The sequence below is a fragment of the Budorcas taxicolor genome, chromosome 6 (genome assembly GCF_023091745.1).
Source record: "Budorcas taxicolor isolate Tak-1 chromosome 6, Takin1.1, whole genome shotgun sequence".
In the NCBI taxonomy this organism is placed as follows: Eukaryota; Metazoa; Chordata; class Mammalia; order Artiodactyla; family Bovidae; genus Budorcas; species Budorcas taxicolor.
Window position 1 is genome coordinate 75,308,814 of NC_068915.1, and position 13,410 is coordinate 75,322,223.

At 36.2% G+C, this 13,410-nt stretch overlaps 1 pseudogene; it reads left to right on the forward strand.

Annotated features, from left to right (window-relative positions):
• The window catches only part of LOC128049521 (condensin-2 complex subunit D3-like), a 94,182-nt pseudogene that overhangs the window by 30,927 nt on the left and 49,845 nt on the right, over positions 1 to 13,410 (forward strand).

Sequence of the window (13,410 nt, forward strand, 5' to 3'; positions counted from 1 at the left end):
TATTCTGTAATATATATTTGGAGTGATTTCTGTGTCTGCCACATTTTATCACACCATTAGACCGAGGGATTAAAAAAAAAAAAAATCTGTGTAAATGAGAATATTATGTAAGTTTCCTGTGTTATCCCATTACACTCTTTTCTGACTTTCCCATTCATATAATAACTTTGGTTCCCTCTCCCTCTTTTTAAGAGTCTATACTAAGACAAAATTCCTGCTAAGTTCACCTGTATAGGAAAAATCTGATTTCATCCCTCTCTTAATCAGGCACTTTTCGATACTTAAGAAATCAAAAGGAGCCCATCTTAAGGCTAATGTGTTAACCATGCACGTACTTATCTCATGTTTTGCTTTACAAAATCCTGCTTTGAGCCATGACAATGATTATTGTGGCATTTGAACTGTCATTCTTTGTAGGGTCTCTTAGCTCCCCAAATTCTTCATGATTATATGTTTAGTCCCAATAGCATAATTCTAACTCATTTTAGTTCAAATCAAAGAGAAAAGGCCTTATGTGTGGTAAATATTATCAAAATAGTAATTCACAGGCTGTCCTATATATATTATAATCAGCATATTTTACTATTAATTTTCTAAATTATGAAATAAAATAGATGCATAATTTTTATCATATATTGGTTATAAAAGTACTATATATTGATATTAAAAAGTTTAACAAAATGACACTTTAGAAAATTAAAATTTTTCATCATTTCTCAGTTTAGAGATAACTACTATTTACCATCTGTGTTAATTTTCTAGGACTGCCATAATAAAATACCACAAAGTGTGGATTAAACAACACAAATCAACTGTCTCACAGTTCTAGAGACTTGAAACCTGAAATCAAGGTGTAAGTTCTAAACTTTCTCCTAGCTTATAATATTTTGCTGCCAATATTGTTGTTCCTTTGCTGCTACTGTATTATCCAAAGCTTTACTATCATTGTCATAGGATCCTATCCCCGTCTATGTGTTGGTCTCTGTCGGGAGCCACATTAGGCATTACTGACAAAATGGAGGCATGGCTCCAACCCCCTCTCCTCATCTCGCAGGCATGGCCCCGGGATGACGGAGTTGGGCCTTGTGATTCTGACTTGTTCTTTCCTTTCTTTGGTTGAGTTGGCTGAAAAGAATGTTAAGGTGCTTGAGAGAAGCATGAGAAAGCACAAAGCCTTCCACAGTTGTGCCCAGAAAATAATCTATAAAATAACCACTGACATTTGTTCAAAGATCTTTACAAAGAATGTCCCAGGATGAGCATGTAGGCTGCAGCTTGAGGTCATGCGAAAGATTGTTATCTGAGACCTCTTTATGAGGGAAATATTTATGGCAAAAGAAGATTTCTCAGTTTAGGGTATAGGGATAATTAATAAAAGCTAGAAGTCTTTTTAGGAGATAGTGATCTTAAGATGCTAGGGGAAAATAAGATTTAGAAAGATAAGAAGTGAACTGAGGAATGTAGTATGAGTTACAATGTAATCACAAATTAAGTACAGTAAATCTGGGTGGGGGAAACTAAAATCCTCAAACCTCTGACCTAATGCTTTTGTCAAAGTATAAAAGAGAACCTGAAGCTTGAAATAAACATGTAGTTCCTTACTATGAGTCAGAGACTACATCATCATCTGCCGACACCACTCACCCCTTCAGGGTGATTCCCTGGCTGCTGGCGCTGGACTCTGGCAGGTCTCTAAATTTCTCCTTTGAATAAGGACAGCAGTCATATTGGATTACAGATCCACTCTATTCCAGTATGACCTCATCTTAACCAGTTACATCTGCAATTATTTCATGCCCAAATGAAGTCACATTCTAAGGTTCTGGGGGTTTAGATGTCAAATATGAATTTAGGAGGAATACAGTTTAACTCATAACACCATCTCCTTATAGATCTTTTGTTTTTTCTGTGTTTATGTAGTTACAAAAATCACCATATTTTACTAAACTCATTGTGTCACTAGCTGTGCAAACCGATTCAATGATTTATCTCATTTTATATGAGAATATACCTAAGAAATTATACTAATTTCACCTTTTTAATTTGGGGTGGGGGGGGGGGGGACTAGGCATAGAGAAAATAAGTAATTTTCCTAACATCACATAGCCAAATACAAATCCAGGCTACCTGAACCTTGCCGATTTGTAGGGGATTCAAGGCATACATTCTATTTTATAGCCTGAACCCAAAAAGATTTTCTGGTGTTATATAGGCCATTTGTGATGTAAACATTGGAAACTCAGTATTGGATAGAAGATTGAAATGAATTCACATTTAAAAAAAAAATCAGTCTGTCCAGAACTATTTGACAAAAGTCAGCAAAGAATTGTTTCCTATTTTCATGACCTATATTTTAAAGTTTAGATTTTCAGAGGCTAGGTCCATGACTTATTAGATGTGTCAGTTGTGAAAAAAATAAATCCTCTACCAATGAATGATCAGAGAAGGCAATGGCACCCCAGTCCAGTACTCTTGCCTGGAAAGTCCCATGGACAGAGGAGCCTGGTAGGCTGCAGTCCATGGGGTCTCGAAGAGTTGGACACGACTGAGTGACTTCCCTTTCACTTTTCACTTTCATGCATTGGAGAAGGAAATGGCAACCCACTCCACTGTTCTTGCCTGGAGAACCCCAGGGACGGGGGAGCCTGGTGGGCTGCTGTCTATGGGGTCACACAGAGTCAGACACGACTGAAGTGACTTAGCAGCCAATGAATGGTATAATTGTTTTGCTTCAATGTAACATTTCAAAAAAAGTCTAGATTTTTATGGCAAAACTTTTAATATTCTGTTATACTTACCATTTTCTATTTTTTCAAAAACCAGGACCAGTGGATGGACTCTCAAATGAAAAAAATTGTACAAAATAATAAATGTAATTGAATTTAAAATAGTGTTTAAGATATTCAACTCCTGAACTGTAGAGAAGAGGATACTGAAGCAAGAATACAACTATTAAATGTTTTATTTAATCTTCACAACAAGACTTTGAGATTGATAATATTGTTTTCATTTAATAAATGAGGAAAATTGGGCACAGAAAGCATAACTTCAAATTATTCAATATGGAGCCAGATTCAGGACATAAACATACACCTCCCTTTTTTTTTTTAATTTTTATTTTTACTTTATTTTACTTTACAATACTGTATTGGTTTTGCCATACATTGACATGAATCCACCATGGGTGTATATGCATTCCCAAACATGAACCCCCCTCCCACCTCCCTCCCCATAACATCTCTCTGGGTCATCACCGTGAACCAGCCCCAAGCATGCTGTGTCCTGCGTCGGACATAGACTGGCGATTCGATTCTTACATGATAGTATACATGTTACAATGCCATTCTCCCAAATCATCCCACCCTCTCCCTCTCCCTCTGAGTCCAAAAGTCCATTATACACATCTGTGTCGTTTTTGCTGTCTTGCATACAGGGTCGTCATTGCCATCGTTCTAAATTCCATATATATGTGTTAGTATACTGTATTGGTGTTTTTCTTTCTGGCTTACTTCACTCTGTATAATCGGCTCCAGTTTCATCCATCTCATCAGAACTGATTCGAAAGCTGTGGTACATATACACAATGGAGTATTACTCAGCCATTAAAAAGAATACATACACCTCCCTTAAATGAGACCCAGGGCTCTTATTCTAATCATTTTGATATATTGTGTTTAATAGGATTCTTTTTTCATACTTCAGTTTTTTGAGTTCTAGCTATCTTCCTTTTAAATATGTAATAACCATTATGTCTTGCCCTCTCTCAGGAACATAACTACTTCAAAGTAACATCACTTACTATTTAAGAGACTATTTATTCTTCATAATTTTTTCAATTAATCAATATGATATGATTCATTAAATCAGTTCAGTTCAGTTGCTCAGTGATGTCCAACACTTTGTGACCCCATGGACTGCAGCATGCCAGGCTTTCCTGTCCATCACCAGCTCCTGGAGATTACTCAAACTCATGTCCATCGAGTCAGTGATGCCATGCAACTATCTCATCCTATGCTGTCCCCTTCTCCTCAGTCCTTCAGTCTTTCCCAGCATCAGTGTCTTTTCTAGTCAGTCAGTTCTCTGCATCGGTTGGCCAAATATTTGGATTTTCAGCTTCAGCATCAGTCCTTCCCATGAATATTCAGGACTTATTTCCTTTAGGATTGATTTATTGGATCTCTTTGCAGTTCAAGGGAATCTCAAGAGTCTTCTCCAACACCACAGTTCAAAAGCATCAATTCTTCAGTGCTCAGTTTCTTTATAGTTCAGCTCTCACATCCATACATGGCTACTAGAAAAACTATAGCTTTGACTAGATGGACTATTGTTGGCAAAGTAATGTCTCTGCTTTTAAATATTGTGTCTAGGTTGATCATAGCTTTTCTTCCATGGAGCAAGTGTCTTTTAATTTCATAGCTGTAGTCATCATCTGCAGTGATTTTGGAGCCCCCCAAAATAAAGTCTGTCACTGTTTCTACTGTTTCCACATCTATTTGCCATGAAGTGATGGGACCAGATGCCATGATCTTCGTTTTCTGAATGTTAAGTTTTAAGCCAACTTTTTCACTCTGTTCTTTCACTTTCATCAAAGGGCTCTTTAGTTCTTCACTTTTTGCCATAAGGGTGGTGTAATTTGCATATCTGAGGTTATTATTGCTATTTCTCCTGACAATCTTGATTCTAGCTTGTGCTTCATCCAGCCTGGCATTTCACATGATGTACTCTGCATATAAGTTAAATAAGCAGGGTGACAATATAGAGCCTTGATGTACTCCTTTTCCTAAATGGAACGAGTCTGTAGTTCCATATCCAGTTCTAACTGTTGCTTCTTAACCTGCATACAGATTTCACAAGTGGCAGGTCAGGTGGTCTGGTATTCCCATCTCTTTAAGAATTTTCCATAGTTTGTTGTGATCCACATAGTCAAAGGCTTTGGCATAGTCAATAAAGCAGAAGTAGATGTTTTTATGGAATTCTCTTTCTTTTTCTATGATCCAACAGATGTTGGCAGTTTGATCTCTGGTTCCGCTGTCTTTACTAAATCCAGCTTGAACATCTGAAAGTCCACCACTCATGTAGCATTGAAGCCTGGCTCACAGAATTTTGAGCATTACTTTGCCTCTGTGTGAGATTAGTGCAATTGTGCAGTAGTTTGAACACTCTTTGGCAATGTCTTTCTTTGGGACTGGAATGAAAACTGACCTTTTTCCCATTCTGTTGCCATTGCTGTGTTTTCCAAAGTTCCTGGCTTCTTGAGTGCAGCACTTTCATGGCCTCATCTTTTGGATTTGAAAAGCTTAACTGGAATTCCATTACCTCTACTCGTTTTGTTCGTAGTCATGTTTCCTAAGGCCTACTTGACTTCAGACTCCGGGATGTCTGGCTCTAGGTGAGTGATCACACCATCGTGGTTATCTGGATCATGAAGATCTTTTTTGTATAATTCTTCTGTGTATTCTTGCCACCTCTTCTAAACGTCTTCTGCTTCTCTTAGGCCCATACAATTTCTGTCCTTTATTGTGCCCAGCTTTGCATGGAATGTTCCCTTGGTATCTCTAATTTTCTTGAAGAGATCTCTAGTCTTTCCCATTCTATTGTTTTCCTCTATTTCTTTGCATTGATCAGTGAGGAAAGCTTTCTTTTCTCTCCTTGCTATTCCTTGGAACTCTGCATTAAAATGGGTATAGCTTCCTTTTCTGCTTTGCCTTTAGCTTCTCTTTTTTTCTCAGCAATTTTTAAGGCCTTCTCAGACAAACATTTTGCCTTTTTGCATTTCTTTTTCTTGGGGATGGTCTTGATCACTGCCTCCTGTACAACTTCACACATTTCTGTCCATAGTTTTTCAGGCACTCTGTCTATCAGATATAATTCCTTGATTCTATTGTCATTTCCACTGTATAACCATAAGGGATTTGATTTAGGTCATACCTGAATGGTCTAGCGGTTTTCCCTACTTTCTTCAATTTAAGTCTGAATTTTGCAATAAGGAGTTCATGATTTGAGCCACAGTCAGCTCCTGGTCTTGTTTTCACTGGCGGCATAGAGATTCTACATCTGTGGCTACAAAGGTGCATTTATTAGATACATAGAAATAAATGTAGATATATATATTATTTCTATGGGTAATTAAATATTATAATAGTTATAATACTATAAGAAACATCAAACCAATAGTATATTTCAAAATATACTAACCTTTGTGGATATTTCTTTCTATACACATTAAAGGCACAATTAGAACTTAAAATGTGTATATAATTAAGCAAAATGTAGGAACAAATGAATTTTTGACTTACAGCAGAGCTATGAGGTATGAAATGAAACAATTTCAGAAAAGTGAAGAGACCTTTAGACCCATAACAATTTTCCTCATTGCCAGTTTCAGAATTTAATGAAGAATGTCTTAGAAATCACCTCTGTTGGCAATAATTTTTTTTTGTTTTCTAATATTAAAATATAACTCAATTGAATGTGTTGTCTAATTATTTTCCTATATGGGATAATTAAATTTGTTACATCATATGTAAAAGTCAAAAGTCACCAGCTCAAATACTCATAGATTAACAAAATAAAAATCAAGATGGCAACTTTCTTCCTCTATTTTTGTCATTTTTGAGAGAGAAGTTTATAGTAGGATATTTCTGTATCTTAAGAAAAACAGTAGAGCAAATGTGATAATGTAATGCAACTTGCCATTAGCTTTGGTTATTAAAGCTTCAGTACTGTCTGGTAACAACTGTAGAAAATCAGGAAGTCTTCGGCTTTGTGTAAAGGCAGACACTAACCAGCTCCTATTGTTAATACTGGGTCTAATGTTACCAGAGTGTCTGACATTTCCAGATAATCTGCAAAGCCATACTTTATATGGATACTTCCAATTTTTAAATGTTGGTTCCCAATAGTTATGTGCCAAACAAAATAAATCTACAGGCTAAATCTGTCATTTAGATCACCAACACACAATTTCTGAAATATTGGGTTTGGTTTCAAACAGTCTGTCAGCTATTTTTCAGATTAGAGAAAGAAATTTTGAAGTGGCACCAGTCAAAATCCTATTTGTGACTTAGCTGTCAAAGCTAGTCATTTATTTGTTTAATCTTAGATGTAGGCTAAAGAATACAAACTTGCAGTTAAAGATAAATAAGTTCTAGGGATCTAATAAACAACAATATGACTATAGTTAATAATCCTTATTACATACTTAAAAGTTGCTAAGAAATTTTAAAAGTTCTCACTACAAAAAAGGAAAGATAACTATGAGACATGACAGAGGTATTAGCTGATTCTATGGTGATATCATATTGTAATAAATAAATGTAGCAAACCAACATGTTGTACACCCTAATTTTACATGAATTTATATGTCTATTTTAAAAATTTAGATACTCTGCTATGTTAGCTAAACCATCTTCAGCTTTGTCTGTTCTTCATAGGGAAGCAACAGTTATCTCATCTAGGTATAAGGCAGGTATTGTCAATCATCTGCCTAAAATAATGAATGACTTTGTTTGTAGTAAAAGACAAAAACTTGTAAATTCCCAGGTTATTTTTTCCCATTAACTATTTAATCAAGGATGAGGCCTCATATGACTTCTACCTCTGTGGTGGCTCAGACGGTAAAGAGTCTGTCTACAATGTGGGAGACCCGGGTTCGATCCCTGTGTTGGGGAGATCCCCTGGAGAAGGAAATGGCAATCCACTCCAGGACTATTGCCTGGAAAATGCCATGGACAGAGGAGCCTGGTAGGCTACAGCCCATGGGGTTGCAAAGAGTCGGACACGACAGAGTGACTTCACGTTCCCTTCTCTTAAATTTATTTCTAATTCACTGGCTATCTCAAAGTTTCTCCATTCCAGGAAGGTGCTTTCTTGAGTGAACTATTTTCTTTGCCTGGATTTCTCTTTTCATTTACATCTGCTTGACCATTCTCTTACTTTCCCATATTTTCATTCAAATGTCACTCTTAAAAAAAGGTCTTTCATGGCCCTTCTACCTTAAATTTCAACCCCCTATCCATGGTTCATTACAGTATTCTTATCTGTTGTTGTATTTATTTTTCCCCCTTCCACAATCTAATCTATACACCTACATCATGAGATTGTGGTGTGCACCCACATCTTGGACTGGTCAAAATTTTAATTATAATTTTGCCAAAACCTCACAAATTCTATGCAAATGGGATATTTTCCTATATCATTAATAAAATTAAGAACACAGCACTATGTTCTGACAGAGAAGGCAGTAGCACCCCACTCCAGTACTCCTGCCGGGGAAATCCCATGGGCGGAGGAGCCTGGCAGGCTGCAGTCCATGGGGTTGCGAAGAGTTGGACATGACTGACCGACTTCACTTTCACTTTTCACTTTCATGCATTGGAGAAGGAAATGGCAACCCACTCCACTGTTCTTGCCTGGAGAATCCCAGGGATGGTGGAGCCTGGTGGGCTACCATCTATGGGGTCGCAGAGTAGGACACAACTGAAGTGACTTAGCAGTGGCAGCACTATGTTCTGAATTAGAAAAAATCATTTCAGGGGATAGTATGAATCAGTTTAAGGTTTGCTAGTGACTTATTAAAGTTATAGAAATTAGTGAACCAGAGATAACTGATATTTAAAATAGAATGTTTCTTGCAAACATTTAGTATTTAGGAAGTCTTGGTAATTGATTAAAATATGTTTTGAGTTATTGAAATGTTTAATTTAATAAAAAAGGTAAGTTAAATGTTGGACTTAAGTGGCTAAGGGAATTTTTTTTTTTTATCATCTAACTATGAATACATTATCAAGAAGTATGTTTCAATATTACTTATTGAGTAATATTTATTGGGCAGCCAATGTGATACTGATATAGCATAAGGCATATTATATCATCCTTCTCTTTCAAAATCTGCTAATGTCTTTTTGTAACACTTAGAATAAAACTAAAAGTTATTTAATTTAATAAAAAAGGTAAGTTAAATGTTGGACTTAAGTGGCTAAGGGAATTTTTTTTTTATCATCTAACTATGAATACATTATCAAGAAGTATGTTTCAATATTACTTATTGAGTAATATTTATTGGGCAGCCAATGTGATACTGATATAGCATAAGGCATATTATATCATCCTTCTCTTTCAAAATCTGCTAATGTCTTTTTGTAACACTTAGAATAAAACTAAAAGTTATTACAATTGCAGGCTCAGTCACTCCCTTTAGATTGTTATTCATATTTTACCTTTTGTTTTACACTCCCAGTGATACTATTTTAAGCTGTACTGTTTTCAACCTTCTATTCTCTTCATTATTTGATTTTACTATATATTTGCTTATTTATTTATGTCTCTTCCCACTACAAATGTAAACTATACAAGGACAGAGATTTTCAGCCAAATTTTTTTACTAATTTATCCTTTGTGCCTGTAGTATAACCAAATAAATCAATTAATACAAGTATAAATTCCTATAAGCTATAGGCAATATAAGTTAACACATAGAGTCACTCTAAGTAACTATATGAAATAAACAGAAGTATAAAAAAACATAATTTTTAAATTGTCACTATTTTTCTCAATTTACAAGTATAATAATTTAAAATAAACATATTTAAAATTAAAATGTTCAACTCACTCAAAGGATCCTATACCATGACCAGGGTAGAATTAATTCCAAGAATTTAAGAATGGGTCAACATCTCCAAATCAATGAATGTTATATACCACATTGACAAAATGAATAATAAAAATCAGATCATTTCAATAGATGCAGAAAATGCATTTTGCAAAATTCAGTATCCACTTATTATATAGACTCTCAACAAAGTCGGTGTAGAGGCACATACCTCAACAAAACCAAGGCCATAGGTGACAAGCCCACTAGTAACATTATATTCAATGGTGAAATCTGAAAGCATTTCCTCTAATATCAAGAACAAGACAAAGATTCCCACTCTCACCATTTTTATTCAACATAGTATTGGAAATCACAGCCAGAACAATTAGGCAAAAGTGAGAAATAGAAGCATCCAAATTGGAATTGGAAAAGTAAACTGTCACTATTTGCAGATGACATTATACATAAAAGAGCCTAAAGACTCCATAAGAAACCATTTAGAACTAATCAACAAATTCATTAAAGTTGCAAGATACCAATGTACAACAATCTGTTGCATTTCTATATAGTGGTAATAAATTTTCATAAAGAGAAATTGAAATAGTCTTATTTACAATTGTATTAAAAAGAATAAGATATCTAGAAATAAATTTAACCAATGAGGTGAAAGAGCTATATATAGAAAACTAGAGAACATTAATGAAAGAAATTTAAAAGACACAAATGGAAATATATTTCATGTTTGTTGACTGTAAAATCCATATTGTTAAAATGGCCAAAGCTGACTGTGGCTCAGATCATGAACTCCTTATTACCAAATTCAGACTTAAATTGAAGAAAGTAGGGAAAACCACTAGACCATTCAGGTATGACCTAAATCAAATCCCTTATGGTTATACAGTGGAAGTGAGAAATAGATTTAAGGGCCTAAATCTGATAACTAGAGTGCCTGATGAACTATCGAATGAGGTTTGTGAAATTGTACAGGAGACAAGGATCAAGATCATCCCCATGGAAAAGAAATGCAAAAAAGCAAAAAGGCTGTCTGGGGAGGCCTTACAAATTGCTGTGAAAAGAAGAGAAGTGAAAAGCAAAGGAGATAGATAAGGAAAGATATAAGCATCTGAATGCAGAGTATCAAAGAATAGCAAGAAGAGATAAGAAAGCCTTCTTCAGCGATCAATGCAAAGAAATAGAGGAAAAGAACACAATGGGAAAGACTAGAGATCTCTTCAAGAAAATTAGAGATACCAAGGGAACATTTCATGCAAAGATGGGCTCAATAAAGGACAGAAATGGTATGGAGCTAACAGAAGCAGAAGATATTAAGAAGAGGTGGCAAGAATACACAGAAGAACTGTACAAAAAAGATCTTCATGACCCGGATAATCACGATGGTGTGATCACTCATCTAGAGCCAGACATCCTAGAATGTGAAGTCAAGTGGGCCTTAGAAAGCATCACTATGAACAAAGGTAGTGGAGGTGATGGAATTCCAATGGAGCTATTTCAAATCCTGAAAGATGATGCTGTGAAAGTGCTGCACTCAATATGCCAGCAAATTTGGAAAACTCAGCAGTGGCCACAGGACTGGAAAAGGTCAGTTTTCATTCCAATTCCAAAGAAAGGCAATGCCAAAGAATGCTCAAACTACCACACATTGCATTCATCTCACATGCTAGTAAAGTAATGCTCAAAATTCTCCAAACCAGGCTTTAGCAACACGTGAACTATGAATTTCCAGATGTTCAAGCTGGTTTTAGAAAAAGCAGAGGAACCAGAGATCAAATTGCCAACATCTGGATCCATGCTGTATCATGGAAAAAGCAAAAGAGTTCCAGAAAAACATCTATTTCTGCTTTATTGACTATGCCAAAGTGTGGATCACAATCAACTGTGGAAAATTCTGAGAGAGATTGGAATACCAGACCACATGACCTGCCTCTTGAGAAATTTGTATGCAGGTCAGGAATCAACAGTTAGAATTGGACATGGAACAACAGACTGGTTCCAAATAGGAAAAGGAGTGCATCAAGGCTGTATATTGTCACCCTGCTTATTTAACTTCTATGCAGAGTACATCATGAGAAACGCTGGACTGGAAGAAACACAAGATGGAATCAAGATTGCTGGGAGAAATATCAATAACCTCAGATATGCAGATGACACCACCCTTATGGCAGAAAGTGAAGAGGAGCTAAAAAGCCTCTTGATGAAAGTGAAAGAGGAGAGTGAAAAAGTTGACTTAAAGCTCAACATTCAGAAAACTAAGATCATGGCATCCAGTCCCATCATTTCATGGGAAATCGATGGGGAAACAGTGGAAACAGTGATTTTGGGCTCCAAAATCACTGCAGATGGTGATTGCAGCCATGAAATTAAAAGAAGCTTACTCCTTGGAAGAAAAGTTATGACCAACCTAGATAGCATATTCAAAAGCAGAGACATTACTTTGCTGACTAAGGTCCGTCTAGTCAAGGCTATGGTTTTTCCAGTAGTCATGTATGGACGTCAGAGTTGGACTGTGAAGAAGGCTGAGCACCGAAGAATTGATGTTTTTGAACTGTGGTGTTGGAGAAGACTTTTGAGAGTCCCTTGGACTGTGAGGAGATCCAACCAGTCCATTCTGAAGGAGACCAGCCCTGGGTGTTCTTTGGAAGGAATGATGCTAAAGCTGAAACTCCAGTACTTTGGCCACCTCATGCAAAGAGTTGACTCATTGGAAAAGACTCTGATGCTGGGAGGGATTGGAGGCAGGAGGAGGAGGGGATGGCAGAGGATGAGATGGCTGGATGGCATCGCTGACTCGATGGACGTGAGTCTGAGTGAACTCTGGGAGTTGGTGATGGACAGGGAGGCCTGGCGTGCTGCGATTCATGAGGTGGCAAATTGTCGGACACGAGTGAGCAACTGAATTGACTGACTGACTGACTGACTTAAGCAATATGAAGATCAATTATAATCAAAATTCCAATGACATTTTTCACAGAAATAGAGTAAGTAGTACTAAATTAAATGGAACCATATAAGACTTTGAATAGCCAAATCATTCTAGAGAAATAAAATGAAAACTGAAAGCAGCATGCTCTCTAATTTAAAACTGTATCAAATTACTCTGGTAGTTAAAGCAATGTAGTACTGGCATAAAAACAAATACATAGATCAATGGACCGGAATAAATAGTTTAGAAATAAACCCACACATAAATGGTCAACTAATTTACAACAAAGAAGCCAAAAATATACAATGGAGAAAGGATAGTCTCTTATAAATGGTGCTGAAAAAAGTGAAGAGGTACATGCAAAAGAATGAAACTGAACCATTATATTACACCATACACAAAAATTAACTCAAAACAAATTAAAGATTGGAATATATGGCCTGAAACCATGAATATCCTAGAAGGAAACTCAGGTGGTAAACTTCTAGACACAGGTTTTGGCAATGACTTTTGGAATCTGACACAACAAGCAAAAGCAAAAATGAACAAGTGGGACTACATCAAAATAATAAACTTCTGCATAGCAAAGGAAGCCAGCAACAGAATAAAAAGGCAATCTACTAATGGGAGAAAATATTTGCAAATCATATACCTGTTAAAGGACTAATATCTTATGTAGGAAACAAGGTATAAAGAAGGTTGAGAAGTGCTTGCAAACGAGACTCTCAACCAGGGCTGAACATTCTTGCAAACGAGATGCTCTGCCCAGTGTAGGGAACTAGGTTTAAGAAAGGTTGAAAAGTGCTTGCAAACGAGACTCTCAACCAGGTCTGAACATTCTTGCAAACGAGATGTTCAGCTAAAAATCCTGTTTGTT